We start from the raw sequence: 18,706 nt of genomic DNA on the forward strand, positions 1-18,706 counted from the left end.
TGAAATTTCACCATTTTGTGTTGTTTATATTGTTCTAAATAATATGCAATCGTCTGCAAATAATCTGACATTTGTTGCTGAACTAACACAATTTGGTAGGTTATTTATCTTATCTTATATATAACAGACGTTCAAAAAGAAGATAATTGCGTTCTTCACATTTCATGTGTCAAGCTCAGCGTTTCTCAACCTTTTTAGCTCCGCGACCCCCCCCCCCCCCCCCAATGCAATGTTTCAGTTGGCATCGACTCCCATCCATAATTCTCGTTCATAAGCCTATGTAAATGTGATTTAGCTAATGTTATGAAATCGTTATCAAAATGTAGATCACATTGTTAGAGACTGAATATAGCAAGAGCTTTATTTAGTGTTAAATATATTTGCGCTTCAATTACAAAAAAAAAAAGGTATTTTATAACTTTTATTTATTTACTTTTTAGCGGCCGCCGAAAGGGGAATAGACGCTATTAGTTTTGTGTGGTCTGTCAACATCAACTATGCAAGCAGTTTTTTTTTTTTTATAAAAACACATCACTTTTACAACTATTCACTATTAGGCCTAATAGTAATAAACACGGGAGGCTATTTAGTAAGGGAGGTGACTCTGGTGACTATTTACCATATTTTTAACACATTTATGCAAACGGTTTTAGATTTGATGTCATTTTTTGTATCAATGTATTGCAAAGCGAAATAATTTCTGTCATACTAATTACTACATTTACCAAAAAAAAAAAGCTAAAGTTTTTTTTTAAATAGAAAAAAATATATGTAATATGCATATAAGTGGAACATAATTTAAACAAATATTTAATAAATAATTTTTCATATTATCGCGTGAACTGCATCACACTTTTAATATTTAACCCAATTTTTTTTTTTAAGCTTTGAATAAGAGACTGGCCCTTTACAAAACAATTACATCAATTAGATAATCATTATATGACAACAGTTGGGCCAGGTTCACATCTAACTTCACCTTCACCTAACCCTTGGTCTGCTGGACCGTTGGGGCATCAAACAAGATCTGTCAACCTTCTTTATCCATTCTTCACTGTCATTTGCCATTGATAGAATTTCATTCTGATATTCTTTCTGAGAATATTGAAACCTGCCTTTTTACCTGCCTGGGTGGACCACCTCGGGGGCCGATTTTGAGTTTGTGTTTCCACACAAACAGTCTTGTTAACGTGTTTATTGCATGTTTATGATATTCATGGTGCATAAATAAATGACAATTAAAAAAATATTGCTAAGCTTGGAAAACGTACAGTCTTTGACACAGTAAACTTAAGCTATAAATATTGTTGCGACCTTATTTTGAAACACGCCAAAGTTATGACGAAGGTTGAGCTTGTTTCTATTTCCCTAGATAAGGAATTCACAGTTTCTGCATCAAGTTTATTTCTGTATTTAGACTTGATAACGAACAGGCAGAAAAAATCATGTCTCGCAAAAGATAGGTTGTTGGAAATGGAAGAAGATGTGAGAAAATCTCAACTAGAACAGAATGACTGCCAACAATGGATCCATCATTCTGTAACTGACATTGAAGAGAAATCATATTTAACTGCCTTGCTATTGGTTGAGCTTGTTTCTATTTCCCTAGATAAGGAATTCACAGTTTCTGCATCAAGTTTATTTCTGTATTTAGACTTGATAACGAACAGGCAGAAAAAATCATGTCTCGCAAAAGATAGGTTGTTGGAAATGGAAGAAGATGTGAGAAAATCTCAACTAGAACAGAATGACTGCCAACAATGGATCCATCATTCTGTAACTGACATTGAAGAGAAATCATATTTAACTGCCTTGCTATTGGTGTAATGCTTGTGGCAGTATCTTTGTTGCTAATATATATCAATGAATCATACAGTGAGTTACGGTGCATCTTTATGGTGACTCATTCTGTACCAGACATTTAAATCCAGCAGCATCTGTGCAGACACCACAAATATTTTTCCAAGAGGTTTTTTTACTTTTCCAAAAATTTACTAACTTTGTCAACTAGACCTACATCACGTGCTGCAGAGGTCATTTTATAAAACGTTTGCATAGAAACTAATCTTTATAATCGCTATTATGTATATATCTCAAGAAAACCAGTAATTGGGAACAATTCACTACGTCTGTGGATTCATCAATCTGGATGCCAAATATTGGAAATGGATAAGATATCATATTTCATGAATTAATTACCTGATTGATAATATCAGCAGAGATGTCAGTTTTTTTATTTTTCCTGTGAGCAGTGTCATTAGATAATAAAATTGCACTAAATTTAGTTAAGAATTCGGCTCCAATCATAACTCGAGCAATGTCTTTGGCCCTTCGCAATATTAATTCTTGGTAATGGTGTGAGTTTTCATTGCTCTTGCAATTCTGAGAGCCACCAAATAAAAAGCTTCAAGGGTTGCTATGTTTTGGTTATGCTAATTGCCACCAGAGTCAAGTCTGGATATCTTGACTCCATCAGCCATCCATTAGGTGTTTGATTTTAAGGCAATTTTTATGGACTTTTTCTGCCTTAGTTTCTGAAAATTTTTTACATAGATTTTCTTTCTGTTTGCGAAGTTTCGTAAATTATTATTAAACCAGCATTTTTTTAAAAGATATATCCAGTTGAGATTTGATTTTCAATAATGTTTTTAAGATAGCTTTTAATGAAGTTACAGAGGCCATCAACTGGTTGGTTAATGTCTTTAATTAATTAATTTAGAATGCTTGTAATCTGTATGCCCATATCATATTGATATAAACATAGCCAATCTTAATGTGCATCCCGTGCATTCGTTATGTGCAAAATTTATCCCTTTCAGAGTCAGACCTTGCAATCTATAGGGGCAGATGATGTAAAGCTCATCTGTTTCCATAGTTTCATTATCCATACATGATCTTAAATACAAAAGAGCGCTGTTATAAGCCGTTGAATTGACTAAAATAGTGTTACGATTCTCTCTCTCCAAATCAGGCCTTCTGTAAACACTGCTAAACACTCAACACAACACATCAACACATCAAGAACTTGACAACAAGAGCTCCACAATATCGGGTACTTTAATAATGAGTGATTAAGTAGATAACAGCCAATACTAGACAATTGGCATCAAACACAACAACTAAAATGTCACTCTGTACATCACCGTACAAAACTCTACTGTCTCTCTTTCTGGACTTGTACATCTTTGCACACACATGAGGACTCGACCAGGACCGACTTCATAGCCGACTAACAGTCCCGGTCTCGACGCTCTCCGGTCTTGAACTGCCGCTTCCCTACACATTGTCACTCGTACACCCAGGCTTTCGATCACATGACCATAACATTGGTCATATTTGCGTGTAATCGTAGTACTGTCCCTTGTCCATGGCCCCGCTGACCTGAGTGATTCACGTGTGTGTCAGCTGAGCCTAAAGTTAACCCTTTTGCGCCTCCAATAGGGTCATAACAATAGGCTACCAAATTAAACAACTCGGTGAAGGCGGTAATAATAATAATACAGCAAGGAAGAATACATGGATTTACAGACACATTTTAGACTATAGACATTTACAGACAGATAGCATAATAGCAAGACATTATATATACATTCAATATTTTTAAACAGTGCTTCTAATAGGTCTATATTAAAAGTTTATTGAGAAGATTAAAAAAAAAAACGATTCTGTCAGCCACGTTGATTTGAACACGCTGAGTTCATTATGGACTATAGAAGCTTTTGACTAGAGTCACTAGGTTAATGTGGCAGGTGTAAATTAATATTGCGGACAAATCAGCATGACCATTACAAGTTTTACTACTTAACTTAGCAGTGAAAATTAATGTAATTAAGATAGCGTTTCTCAAACTGCTGGTGGAGGGGGGCGAGGTCCTCTCAGTGGTACGCGACGCCCTAACAAAAGAGGTTGGAGAGAAGCCGATTTATTTATATCAAGGTACACAATAAAGAGAAAGCATCTTAAATAAATGTGGTAACAATATATATCTAACTAATGGGGCCAAAACAAATAGTAAAAAGATTGCGAGACATTCTGAAATAAATAAACAAAATTTAAAAAATCAAAGAGGTGGGGGAGAAAGAAGGAGGTATCTGTGTGATCGCTTTTTAAATGCATAAAAAAACAACAACAGGTGAAGGACCTGAATTCGAAATCGAGGACTAAAGCCTCCTCAATCAAATACACTAACCAATCTGCCAGCGAATCGCTTATGAAAATAGAAGTTCTATAGTTATCTATTGTTTTCTCTCTACAGAATATAAAAGGGACTAATTCAGCTTATACCACCACGTCAGTCAAGTACAATTTCTTTCCCTTGTTTGAGATACCAAACAAAATAATTAATTACTAATAGTTTATTAACTTAAATTGTTAATCTTTATTTTATTATTGATTCTTGTTTTGTTATGTTAAAGAAATAATTGTGCACAATTTCAGCTTGATCCGAATTTGGGTGTGGGAGAAATAACGTATACAAACTTTGTACCAGACAGACATCGTAACTTGATATAAGCTTTGTAAAAATGACTTTGAGTTACAAGCAAACGTTGAGATTCTACTGTGTTGATAATGGCACGACAATGATATTGTTCTAACGCTAGCTTGCAAAGCACCATTCAAGTTAGTGCAGAAGCTGCGTTCGAAGTTAATTGTGAGCATTGTTAGGAACTTTACTAGAAATAAATGTTGACTTTAGAGAGAGACAGCAGAGTTCAGCCAAAGTCTAGGGCTTACGAAGAAGCTGTGCTTAAGGCTGACTGTTATGATCTATGTTTATGATGCCCTGTAAATAAATATGTCCTCATCGAGTTGCCTCCCATGGATAACACTATGATCTATGTTTATGATGCCCTGTAAATAAATATGTCCTCATCGAGTTGCCTCCCATGGATAACCCTATGATCTATGTTTATGATGCCCTGTAAATAAATATGTCCTCATCGAGTTGCCTCCCATGGATAACACTATGATCTATGACATAACTGCGCGTATTTTGTATACCGGTTACACCAAAGAGCTTGCTCTTTATGACTTCCCCTTCATGTATGACAATCTCCATGCTTTCTTTCCTTAAACGTGATAGGTGTCTTGCCCACATAGAGAACAGTATAATAAGCAGTGCCTGTACACTGTTCACACCGGCATTCAGAGGAATAGTGTACATCGCCATAGGGTGGTAGTGCCTTTATAAATCCATGATAGGGCGTAGGCATCTTTGGTGAAAGCGTTCAAGAAGTCTTAATTGCTTTCTTTAAAACATCAGGGCCTCTGAAGGATTGAGAGAACAACTGGTTGGCAGACGTTGTTGTTGGCAGACGGATAGAGTTTTTCCCTTCACACTGTTGCTGGAGGGCAGCTAGCCTTAGGCTTAGGCTAGCTATGCGACTATTTAAATAATGCTTCATTGGACACCGTGCTTACAAAATACAGAAAGAGGTTCACCACATTGAAGGGAATGGCAATTCATGGTGATCAGTGGGGCCTAGGAGATTTTATCAAGATATTTCTATTACATGACTTTCGTTCCATGATTGATTGTTAGACCAAATGCAGCGGAAGCTAATTCATTGACGACGAGAGAGAGCTTATGTTCGGTCTCAGCAAGTAGGGTGCAATCATTGACAGAGAGAAGCTACGTGACGATCATCCCTTAAATTTAGTGTTAGTAGCCTACAGGACATTAGGTACTGTATGCTGAATACCTTGCATCTGAGCGGAACTTGGCGTAGATGCCTTCTTTCAAACGGTGTTTCATTTGACCAAGCTTTACTTCCACGACAAAGAAGATAGCGAAGAGAGTTTGAATAGGGTCCCATCAGTTTGTTTCCGCCATTTTTTTAATGGATAGAATAGAGCAGATAGGTCAACATTATGTCCCATTTGAGCTTATTGTTTATCATAAATCTGCTTGAGAATGGATAGAAACCTTGGAGGAATAATGTCCTATGTACCTTTACCAGCTTTAAGACCACACTGGACTTCTTCCATTTGGAAAGATATTTACCTACTATTGATAAAATGCCAGGGTAGTTGGACAGAACAGAAGTCACATTACACCAAACATTTGGACGTGGCTAAAAAGTATAAAATAAAACGTCCCTCCAAGCTCGACAACCCATAAGTACAATCTAATTGTGAATATTAACGCAGTTGTTTCCCTTATAATTTTATCACGAAGTTTCGCGAGGAATGATACGCCCTGCATTTGAAGAGCTTATTAGAGATAATATAGATTAGAGATTTAGGAAACATCAATTTTGTAATTTTTAACATAGTAACGTTTTATAATATAATACTGTGGTGAAATTTATATTTAGATTCTAATTTTCTTTTAATTAATTTGTTTTGCATTAAACCTGGACTTCTAAATCTAGAAATCTTTTCTCCGGCTTCCTTTCTTCGCACTTATTATTCATTTCTGATTCTGATAGTATTGTTTTCTTTGTTTACAATCCTAAATTTGTAGAGGGAGCAACGGACATCCTGAAAAGAATTAATCTGCTACCCCGGAAGTGAAGGGAAGCTTAAATCATATGAATTACTGATCGTCGTTTTGCATAATCTGATTTATTTAATTACGAATTATCATTATCAATATAATTTAGTGATCTAGATCTAGATCTAGAAAGTAGTCTACAAGGATTCAGAAGTTTCGATGAGACAGATATCTGCACATCATTCCAACGGTAAATTTAGTTTCTTCATTAACATTTCTATGATTTCATTTTTATTCATTTAATTAATTTAAATTTTAATTAATGAACATTCAATTCATTAATTCATTTATTTTTATGATGATTTACTAGATAGATGTAGTCTAGACTGTAGACTAGCTAGACTTATACTAGACTGTCTAACTGTCTTAGTAAACTTAGTTAGTGTCAAGAGTTAGAGTCTAGACTAATCAATCTTAGACTCTAACTTTAAGACAGTAGTACTAGTAGACTAAATCTAGTGACTAGATCTAGATTAATTCTAGATGGATTAGACTTACAGTGACTTACTTGACTTTGACTTAGAAGTTAGAGTTTAGACTTTTAGATGTCTTAGTACTCTTAGTCACTTAGTCATTAGATAATAAAGACGATTAGTCAGATTAGTTAGTTTAGACAGTTAACCCGCTTATTAGACTTATTACTCTTAAGTCTTAAGACAGCATTTTAGCATCATGTCTTGTGCCAAAAAGATGGAGCACTATTTTCAGCCTTAATAAAAGGCCCTTAGCCTTAACACTTCAAAGTCACGCTTATTTATGCGCATAAAATTTCTAAAAAAGTTTTTTCAAAACTGGAAACAAACACCTTCATTATTGTCACAGTGACAGTCACCCATTTATGACTCAGGGATCATTTTTTGAGCTGTTTGTTGGTCAGAAAGTTGGCATCATATTTATTAGTCTGCCTGACAAATGTTTGAACTAAATTGATAGTAAAAAAAAAAGCATAAAACAGTCTATTGGGTGCTAATCCCTTGGTTCTCAAATGGGTCTTCTCTATCCAGCTACCCACCCTTACCACTAAACCATGTTACCAAGAATAGACATCGTCAACACATACTAAATCTAGATCCACTATTAGTGTAAACTTAGATCTAAAGCTTTCCTCAATACTGCCCTTATTTTTATTAGGACTATCATTGTTTAAATAAAATCAGAGTCAGTGAGTTTGCTTTCATCAATATCAACGGCTGAAATGTTAAAATTTTCACCTCTCACTAGCTAACTTCAAAAAATCAATACTAAAACTAATCCGATTGGCTGATACAAACACTGGCTAGCCAATCCTGTGGTTGAAAACATTGCGTCCAATAAATCGCCGCCTTGTCTTTTTTGCCAAATAGCCTTGGGCCGATAGATCGGCCACCTCGTCTTTTTCGCCAAATAGCCTTGGGCAGATAGATCGGCCACGTCGTCTTAAGAAGGTTAATATAGAAGGTTATATAGTAGACATAGAAGGCAGAGTTGAGCAGCAGCTATTTATAAACTCTATGAATAATTTTTTTTTATATATATTATATATTTATATGCAAGTAAAAAATACTTCTGCACAATGAACAATTAATGCACTTTTTTTAAAGATCATTTTAAGCACTTTAGGTTGTACTGTACAAGAATGTAGCTATTGTGTTTGCATGCCATGTTTAGATCTCAAAAACTAAAAGCCCTCTATATTTAAAATATAATTTTACCAACTTCATTAATCATGCTACAAATTGGTGATATGACTATTTGTGTACTTCCAAAAGCATGTATAGCCTTTTGTTTTTAAGAATAGGTTTCCTATTTCTTGCAACTGCTCATTTGATTAATGTTTTTCATTTAAAATAAGAGATAACTATTTTCTTCATTATGCTAAAAAATACATGAATTGGTTATTATTATTAAGTCTTCAAACAAAAAAAAATTTAAGCGCTCATCTTGTGTTCACTTGTTTATATATTAACCATTTAAAACAAGAAAAAAATGGTCAGTTTGCCTTGGGTAGAGACAGAATTCACAATATTCATAGTTATAAATAGAATGTACCTGTACATTAATTGATGTCACTTTTTTTATTTGGATATTTCTTTGTTCTCATTTTTTATATTGGGGGGTTTATATCAGTAATCCTGTATCTGAGATGAACCATGCAATGGTTTCCCGATCAGGCTGTTCTCCATATATAGTTTTTCTTCTATAGGAAGGTTTTGAGTCTTGTTTGGGACACTTGATAAAGTATGTCTCATTGAAGGACATGGTCAGCATTCTCTGGTGACACTCATCAAGGGCAAGTTTTAGACTTTTAGCTTTTGGAACATATGTTATTTCATTCTGTTGTCCGGTTCTGAGGCGAAAAATTATGCATTGGTCATGTTGGGATATTATTTTATTATATCAAAATACAAATACCAACTCTCATGTATTCTACTTTCTATTGTTTTCTTAATTTCTTCTGGCAAGAGAGGAATTTTCATTGTTTGTACATTCTTCCATTTTTGGCCAGTATTTGGATAGTGTTTTTTATTTTCTTATTTTGAAACATGGGTCACATTTTTTAAAATATTTTTTTTCCTTGGAAATTAAAAAACGTTTTCCTCCTGTCGCTTTGTTAATAGAAATAGAATGGCTCCTTGTTTGGCCAACAGATTCTTATTAGTAAACATACAAATTTTATTGAAACAAAAAACAATTACTTGTATAATGTGTTGAAACTTAAGTCACAGGACATAAGGTTCCATTGTACAACTCAAGGTGACTATTTATGTGTGGATTGATACATCAGTGATTTTATGACGACTGTTGTACAGTAATAAAAAATATGGTAATATGTCTCCACTAGAGGTCATAGTTTTTTTAAACTTATAATGCAGCAGCCCTTAAAGTGCTTGTGTGTAGTATATATATATATATATATCATAAGAAACAAAATAACTTTAAAAACCACATAAAATACTCAAAAAACACAAAGGTAAATGCATATTTCTTATTCCATATTCTAGGAAAAATTTGTACAAGTGCTTCTTCTTCCCTTGTGCCTGTTAAGCATGGAACTGGCTGCCTGAATCAGCCAGGAAAACAATTGACTTAGAAGAGTTGAAGTCTCTAATTAACATGCATGTCTAGTCTAGATTAATGCATGGACATACTTATCTTCTGTTTTGACGGAACATCTGTAATGTATAAGATATATCTTATATTTGGTGATTGATTTAGTTTCGATCTGGACTACTTACCAATAAAATATCTACTGAAGTGGTAATACACTTACATACTGACTTTAAAACTAAGCAGTTAGAGAAAGAGTTGGAAATAGGTAAATCATTGCCTAGAAACCAAATGACAATTTATAGTGGGTCAATACATGACAGAAACACAAATGACAACTTATAGTGGGTCAATACATGACAGAAACACAAATGACTATTTATAGTGGGTCAATACATGACAGAAACACAAATGACAATTTATAGTGGGTCAATATATGACAGAAACACAAATGACAATTAATAGTGGGTCAATACAGGACAGAAACACAAATGACAATTTATAGTGGGTGTCACAATGCAAGATGTTACGATGTGTTGTGATGCCGGGGATTTTACTTGAATTCAATAGTTAACAAAAATGACGATCTAGAACTACAATTGACGATTCTTTTGATAAAACAAAACTCTGGAACTTTATTTAAATACAACGTAAGTACAGTTTATGTACAAATTACAAATCAATGAGCATGGAACATATTACAAAGGCTTTTCAAACAGAGCTCTTAGAAACGTGACTATCTACAAGAACATTATTTATTCGACTCCTCTTTTCTTTCTTACTACCGCCAATTCTCTGGCGCTAACTCTTTTTAAAAAATGTCTTTTGTTTAAATTCAAATCAACCAATATATTTCAAACATACTAATTACGTCCCTTGGGTAAATCCTGACTTGAATGTCAAGTGTCTAAATTTGAGGATTAAATCCCGAGACTCATGTCGAGGGCTTATATTTCTTTCAAAAGTGAAATGTACAAACAATTCTATAATGTAATCTGTGACATATTACCCCCCCCCCCTCCATTTAGCATTTGTATGGTAATAGAAATGCTCATATGTATTAAAATATTTAAATATACACAAAATACCATACATGAAATTATAGAAAAATGGTTGAGGTAACATATGACGAAATAAAGTCAACTTGGAGATAACAACAATAATAAAAAAAATGTAAATGTAGTGAATAAAATTTTTGATAACTTTGAACACCTGTCTCACTATTCAAGTGGTTATGAAAATGAGACAACGCTTGTCATGAACAATATCAAAAGTTGTACAAGGCACAATACTTGGATAAATTAAATCTTGAATTGAATAAGTTATGAAGCTTCATGATGAAATTAAAATATGACAATACAAAACTGATATACTACACCTGTGGAAGAAAAAAATATATACAATTGTGTTAAGAATTAAATACATCTGGAAAGTGTGTCAGCGAAGACATTCTCACGTCCAGGAATCGTCTTGACCTCAAATTGGTAGTCTGTGAGTTGTAGACTCCAACGAGTTAACCGACTGTTCGCTAACTTCTTTGAGTTCAGAAATGCTAGTGGTGCATGGTCAGTTAGGAGTGTGAAATGAGCACCTAGTAGATATCTGGAGAACTTGGCTATGGCCCATACAATGGCTAGACATTCCCGTTCTATGGTTGAGTATCTGGTTTCAGCTGGTGACAACTTCCTGCTGATGAAAAATACTGGGTGTAAAGTCTCTTGGCATTTCTGTGAAGTGTCTTGGTATTTCTGCATTAGGCATGCACCTATAGCTGAAGATGAAGCATCTGTGGCGAGGTAAAATTGCTTCTCTGGATTCGGAAGTTTGAGAATAGTGTCTCTTGAGAATTCAGCTTTAATGTTCTCAACCGTGGTATGTAGCTCTGTCGACCATGGAATCTTCGTTGGTTGTCCTTTCTTAGTGAGTTCAATCAATGGAGCTATGAGTGCTGTGTAACCTGGTATGAAATGTCTGTAGAAATTACACAGACCCAAAATACTTCTCACTTGCTTTTTACTGGTGGGGACTTTGATGTCTAGTATGCGTTGAATAATGTTCTCTTGTGGTCTCAGCGAATTGTAGCTGACTTTATAACCCAGGAAGGATATTTCTGACATGGCTAGTTCTACCTTACTAGGCTTTATGGTAAAACCATGTTGTTTCAGTATGCTGAAAACTTCTTGTAGCCCTTTGATATGTTCGTTCCATGTCTTATGGAATATGCAAATGTCATCTATATATGACACTGTGTCGGAGCGATTGCCTAGTATGCTGTGAATGGCTCTATTAAAGGTGCTGCTGGCGTTGACTAGACCAAATGGCATGAAGTTGAAATGGAATAGTCCATAAGCTGTGGTGAATGCCGTAAACTGTTTGCATTCTTGTCTGACTGGTATTTGGTAATAACCTCTGGATAGGTCTATTTTGGTGAAGAACTTTGCCTCTGAAAACTTGGTCATAAGATCTTCAGGATTTGGCATAGGATATGAGTCGAGTTGGGTTATTTTGTTCAACTGTCTGAAGTCGACACACATTCTTGGAGTTGTCGTTTGCTTTCGTTTGACAAGAACTATTGGTGCAGCATATGGAGAGTTGGAATGTTCAATGACTCCTTGCTCTAATAGTTGGTTAATTTCTTGTTTAAGAAAGTCTCTGTAGTGTACTGGTAATGGGTAAGGTCTTGCTTTTGTAGGCTTGGCATCAGTAAGTACTATATTGTGTTCCGCAATTGACGTTTTGCCTGGAACATCTGTAAATATGTCTGAATTTTCTTTGAGAATGGTAGTCAGTTCTTTCTGCTTTTGCGGTGTCATTGAATTGAGTTTGATGTCTTGCCAAAATTCAGTTTGTTTGGTAGTTGTTTGTGGTATATTGATGTCGTCAAATTCGGACGTGTCGTTTTCATCTTCTTCTGGTATGACTGCAAGACATGATATGGCTCTTTCATTTTGTTCTGGGCTTGTGGTACCTTCTGTTATTGTGTTATATTTTTGTAACATGTTGACGTGATAGATTTTCTTTTTGTTGCGTATGTCTATCTCATAGTCAACATCTGTTATCTTTCTGAGTATGGAGAATGGACCTTGCCATTTGATGAATAGTCTGTTGCTTTTGTCTGGTAGTAGCAGACATACTTGATCTCCTGGTTCAAATTGTTTCAGTGTTCTGTTTCTATTGACTCTCATTCTGGTATTGGAGTTTGCTATGGCTGTGGCTTCATTTGCTTTTTCACATGCAGATATGACTATGTTTCTGGTATCTTGCACATGTTGAAACGCTGTCTTGGTTTCTGATGAGATTGAGTTTTGGCGAATAATAGCTTCTTTGAGAATTGCCATCGGTCCTCGTGGGTTGGCGCCATAAACCATCTCGAAAGGTGAGAATCCTGTGGTTTCTTGAGGACTTTCTCTGTATGCAAACAGAGCTGCTGGTAGCAATAAGTCCCAATTCTGCGGATTGTCGTGTGCTATTTTTGAAATGCACCTCTTCAAAGTACCGTTGAATCGTTCGCAAAGCCCGTTGCTTTGGGGATGATAGGGCGTTGTGAACTTCATCTTGATGTGGTACATGTTCATGAAGTCTTTGGTAATGTCAGCTGTGAACTGTGTGCCTCTGTCAGGATAACTTCTGGGAAACCAATTCTGGAAAATATTTCTGACAAAGCTCTGGTGATGTCAAGCGCTGTAATGTTGACTAGAGGTACTGCTTCTGTCCATCTTGTACATGTGTCAATCAATGTCAGGACATATCGATGGTTTCTTGCTGAAGCTACTGGCATAGGACCAATCAAATCAACTGAGACTTTTTGGAATGGCTTGTCTGTCAATTCCATATCTTGAATAGGTGCCTGTGATTTGTTGTTCTTAGGTCCTTTGACTTGGCAAATATGACATGACTTCACGTATTTCTTGACGTCTTTAATGATACTTGGCAAATAAAATTCTTTGAGGATTCTGGCTTTAGTTTTGACTACACCCATATGGCTGGCGTGTGGAATGTTATGTCCTGTTGCCAGTATTTCTTTCCTGTATTTCTGTGGCACTATTATTTGCTGAATGGAATTGTCTTTATGCATGGCATTTTTCACCAGGAGGCCATCTTGAAAATATGGTTTATTTGGTAGATTCAGCTGTTTGTTTGCTTGAGCCTTCTGATAAAGTATTCGCAATGTTGGATCTCGTTTCTGTTCTTCTTTGAAGTCATCATGTGTGAAATATGACTTGTCTTGATGGACTTCAGTTTGGCCAGTTAGAGTTCTTGTATCATTGTTAGAGACTCTGGGCATGTCGTCTAGTTCTTCAAAGTTCAACAATGGACATTTGGGAATTGGAGGTGGACTTATGACCGGTAGGGATGGGCTTGATGTAACTGGGGGTGTCCATGTTGAGTGTTCTTGATTGTTGCTGGCTACTGGACTAGTAACTGGTTCTGTTGCATTCTGCATAACTTGAGTAACTGAGGTAGCCATGTGATTATTTTAGCTAACTTGTTCAGGTGCCAAATGTTCTTGTTGTCTGGACATGGATCTTGTCATTACTGCCAAACATTTTTGACCTTGCTGTATGGCATTTGTCCATTTAGTAAGTTCTTGAGGAGTGCATTCTTTAACTCCTTCTATGTTTCCAATGATTAGGTCCACTGGTAGATTGGGTGTTACTAATGCTTTTGTTTGACCACTGAAGAATGGTGTAGTAACATAAATGATGGCTTCAGGTAACTTGCTGACAGTTCCGTTGAATGCAGTGGCTTGGACGTGGTTGCCTGTGAAACGGTTTGCGTGTACGAAGCGTTTATGTACTAATGTGGACGTGCTTCCGGTGTCACGAAGAACTTCCACCTTCTTGTCTCCTACAAAGCCTGGATAAAATTTGAGACCATTGGACTTTGCAATGACTGTCATAGTTGAGTGCTCATTGTAATAGCTTCTGTTAGGCATATATTGTGGTCTGGAGTCCTGTGAATGACTTCTGTAGCGAGGTTTGTTGTTATCTGGTTTATTATTTCTAGGTGCTTTGTTGAGATTGTATTGCTCTCTATTGCTGTATCTTTGAGTTGGTGATGTGGGTCTATCAAAATTTTGATTTTTGGAGACTGCCTGTTTTTTCCAACATTCATGAGTTTGGTGACCCTTTTTATGGCAATATGAACATTCTGTGGTTCTGCTGCGGCATTGAGACGTGAAATGCCCTAGTTTATGACATTTGTTGCATTTGACTTTGTCATCTGACTTATATCTTGCATTTTTGTCTTGAGCAAAGCAGACAAAATTTTCTTCAACAGATGGTTTGACTGACTTGTTTGGATAGGCTGCTCTATATTGTCTGATGATCTTGGTTAGTGTCTGGATATCAGTAGGATTTCTCTCTATAATGTAGGATTGAATATCTTCTGAGTGAGCATGGGTGATGTTGTCGATAATAATATGTTGACGAAGAGCTTGGTAACTTTCTTCTATTTTGGCCATGGATACCCATCTATCAAACCACATTGACATATTAGCTACAAAAATTTGAGGATCATCATTTTGCTGTGGCCTTTCATTATAGAATTTCTTTCTATAGTTGGCTGAAGTTGCTCCGTATTGGCGCAGTAGAGCTTCCTTGATATCAGAGTAAGTGCTGCGTTCATTGATTGACAGTTGTGAGCAAATGTTGACAGCTTTGCCAGTCAAAAGGGTGAGGAGTGAGCTCGACCAATGTGCTTCAGGTAGACCGGATGTTGTAGCTATTTCTTCAAATCTTATGAGATACGAGTCCATATTGTCAATGTTTTCGTTGAAAGCCGATATTTTGTTCATTAATCTGTATTTGTCAAACATACTTGAGTGACCTTGAATTGGAATGCTTTCTTTATTTTCTTTATTTTGCCTTTCGAATTCCATTTTTTCTTTTTCATGTTGTCTTTGCTTTTCGGCGTCTTGCCTTTGTTTTTCGGCGTCTTGTAATTTTTTTTCTTCTAATTGCATGCGTTTTTCAGATTCTTGCCTTTGTTTTTCGGCGTCTTGTAATTTTTTTTCTTCTAATTGCATGCGTTTTTCAGATTCTTGCCTTTGTTTTTCGGCGTCTTGCAATTTTTTTTCTTCTAATTGCATGCGTTTTTCAAATTCTTGCCTTTGTTTTTCAGATTCTTGCTCTTGATATTCTTTTTCTTCTTGTTTCTCTGCCCACTGGTCTGGCTTTGAAATTTGCTTTTCTTTGGCAAATTCTATTAATTCGAAGAATCGTTGTGTTCTAGCACTGGAAGCCATATTTAATTTTCTTGTTAGTTTCTTGTATTGGAGCAGAATGTTCGATATCTGGATTTTGGCTTTATCTCAGAAATAATAACAATATAGGTCTAGATCTAGTGACAAAGTTCTTGAAGCCTCAATTTGCTAATAAATTCTTGACAGTAGACTTGTAGTTACTGGAGTCGTATAATTGAATATATAGATCTATGTACTTTTTACTGGTTTAACAGTTGGTTAAATCTGGTCTTCTGTTTACTTTGTGCTGCTCAAATGATTATTTACTGGTCTTCTTTATAATGCCAGTTATTTGATTTACTGGTCTTTTTATAATGCCAGTTATTTGATTTACTGGTCTTTTATATTGCCAGTTATTAGCTTTACTGGTCTTTTTTATTGCCAGTTATTATGTATATTGGTCTTATTCCTTTTGCCATTTACATATAATAATAGATTTCGTGAGTTATACGTAACTCTAACGAAAATCTTTATAAAAGAATTATCGATAACCAACTGACCTGTTAAACACAGAAATTCTGTCCTCCGTTAAATAAGAATGAAGTTCCTTTGAAGAGTTTAGAAATTGGTCCTAGATCTTGAAAAAATTTCGTTAAAAGTTGTCCATGAACTTTTATTAGTCGGAGAGTGCCAGATATGTCACAATGCAAGATGTTACGATGTGTTGTGATGCCGGGGATTTTACTTGAATTCAATAGTTAACAAAAATGACGATCTAGAACTACAATTGACGATTCTTTTGATAAAACAAAACTCTGGAACTTTATTTAAATACAACGTAAGTACAGTTTATGTACAAATTACAAATCAATGAGCATGGAACATATTACAAAGGCTTTTCAAACAGAGCTCATAGAAACGTGACTATCTACAAGAACATTATTTATTCGACTCCTCTTTTCTTTCTTACTACCGCCAATTCTCTGGCGCTAACTCTTTTTAAAAAATGTCTTTTGTTTAAATTCAAATCAACCAATATATTTCAAACATACTAATTACGTCCCTTGGGTAAATCCTGACTTGAATGTCAAGTGTCTAAATTTGAGGATTAAATCCCGAGACTCATGTCGAGGGCTTATATTTCTTTCAAAAGTGAAATGTACAAACAATTCTATAATGTAATCTGTGACAGTGGGTCAATACAGGACAGAAACACAAATGACAATTTATAGTGGGTCAATACAGGACAGAAACACAAATGACAATTTATAGTGGGTCAATACAGGACAGAAACACAAATGGCAATTTATAGTGGGTCAATACAGGACAGAAACACAAATGACAATTTATAGTGGGTCAATACAGGACAGAAACACAAATGACAATTTATAGTGGGTCAATACAGGACAGAAACACAAATGACAATTTATAGTGGGTCAATACAGGACAGAAACACAAATGACAATTTATAGTGGGTCAATACAGGACAGAAACACAAATGACAATTTATAGTGGGTCAATACAGGACAGAAACACAAATGACAATTTATAGTGGGTCAATACAGGACAGAAACACAAATGACAATTTATAGTGGGTCAATACAGGACAGAAACACAAATGCTCATCATTGTCTGCTTTCTCTAGTGCTTTAACTATTTAATTTGCTGCTATTTTTTGTTTAGTAATGCTGAATGGAGAAATGACTTAACCCTGTTTATCATTGTTAAATGAAGTAATGACAACCATTGATTATTAATAATTATTATTGTGGGTCTAGGTTATGACTTGACCATTGATTATTAATAATTATTATTGTGGGTCTAGGTTATGGCCATTGATTATCTTTGTTGAACAAAGTAATGATTTAACAGTTGAACTAAATAATGATGATTTAATCATTGTCCCTTCTAACACTAGACTGTTGAAACCAAGTTGTCATCAGTTCTCCTTGTACATAACTTTTCACTTGTCTCCTGTGCTGGGGGACTGCTGAGATTTGTAGCAGAGACAAAGCCATGCATGAATAAAGAATGAGTCATTGTGTGACCATGATAGTGTCTCAGCACATTGATCAATGCCTGGCACTGACTAGACTCTCTTCTCCTGTCTCACTCAGGCTTTCTCTCTCTCTCTCACACACTCTCCCCCTCTCTTTCTCGCTGTCTGTACGTCTTTACATCAATGATTTTACAATATCAAGCTATTAACAAAGAAATAGTGCCTGTGCATTGTGTTTAAAAATTGTGAGTTTGAGAACTATGTTGTCAGCAGTTGCCCTGCTGTAGACCAGTGATATACAAAGTCAGTGAACTTCTTGTTCATGTGGAATTCAATAAGCCCGAGATCTAGTGTCTCTTCTATAATCTGAATGTTTTTTTCCTGTGCTGTTGAGATATCATAAACTAAGAATAAATTATATGGCTTACTGAGCACACTTTTAACACTTATGACTTATGGTCCCTTTACCCAGTCACGTCACTTTGAAAAAAAAAAAAAACCCACAACATTTTAATGTGTGTGTGTGTGGGGATTGGACTGAATCATTTCCATCCTTCCACTTTGTCAGGTCACCAACCTAGGTAGACATGCTTCTTCTGGATGTGTCAACACAATCTTGGGAATGTTTCTGTCAGCATATCAAGCCACCAACTCTGTAGTGTCACGTTGAAATGGTTGAACCTGCTTTACTGTTTACTCTGGACACATGAAGATATTTGTGTATGTATCCCCTTGCTCCCACCCGTTTTGAAACATTTCTTTCAAATGACCTGGGTCTACTAAATGTCACTGTAGAAGTCTATGAAGCGAAACGTGACGTAATAGAGTCTGTTCGATCAGGCTTATAAGCCTAGAGTTCGAACAGCTTTTGGCTCAACTCTTTTGACAATAAAACGGCTTCCACATCATTTCTGGAATAAAACACTCTATATATTCTCTTTGTTTTTATGCCAAAAAAAAAATACATTGAGGTGCCCACATGACGAGTCGGTTAATCCTC

At 35.6% G+C, this 18,706-nt stretch overlaps 1 protein-coding gene across 12 annotated transcripts in view; it reads left to right on the forward strand.

The window, feature by feature from the left end:
- Nucleotides 1–6,428: 6,428 nt before the first annotated feature.
- Nucleotides 6,429–18,706, forward strand: part of LOC106058482 (uncharacterized) — a 92,724-nt gene continuing 80,446 nt past the window's right edge. The window contains exon 1 of one of the 12 annotated variants that reach the window (XR_008780345.1): nt 6,429–6,686. The gene's annotated coding sequence lies outside the window, so the exon portion shown is untranslated. The remainder of the gene's footprint in view (nt 6,687–18,706) is intronic. The other 11 variants (XM_056045143.1, XR_008780346.1, XM_056045144.1 and 8 more) reach the window with 11 other exon arrangements.

The sequence above is a fragment of the Biomphalaria glabrata genome, chromosome 10 (genome assembly GCF_947242115.1).
Source record: "Biomphalaria glabrata chromosome 10, xgBioGlab47.1, whole genome shotgun sequence".
Classification (NCBI taxonomy): Eukaryota; Metazoa; Mollusca; class Gastropoda; family Planorbidae; genus Biomphalaria; species Biomphalaria glabrata.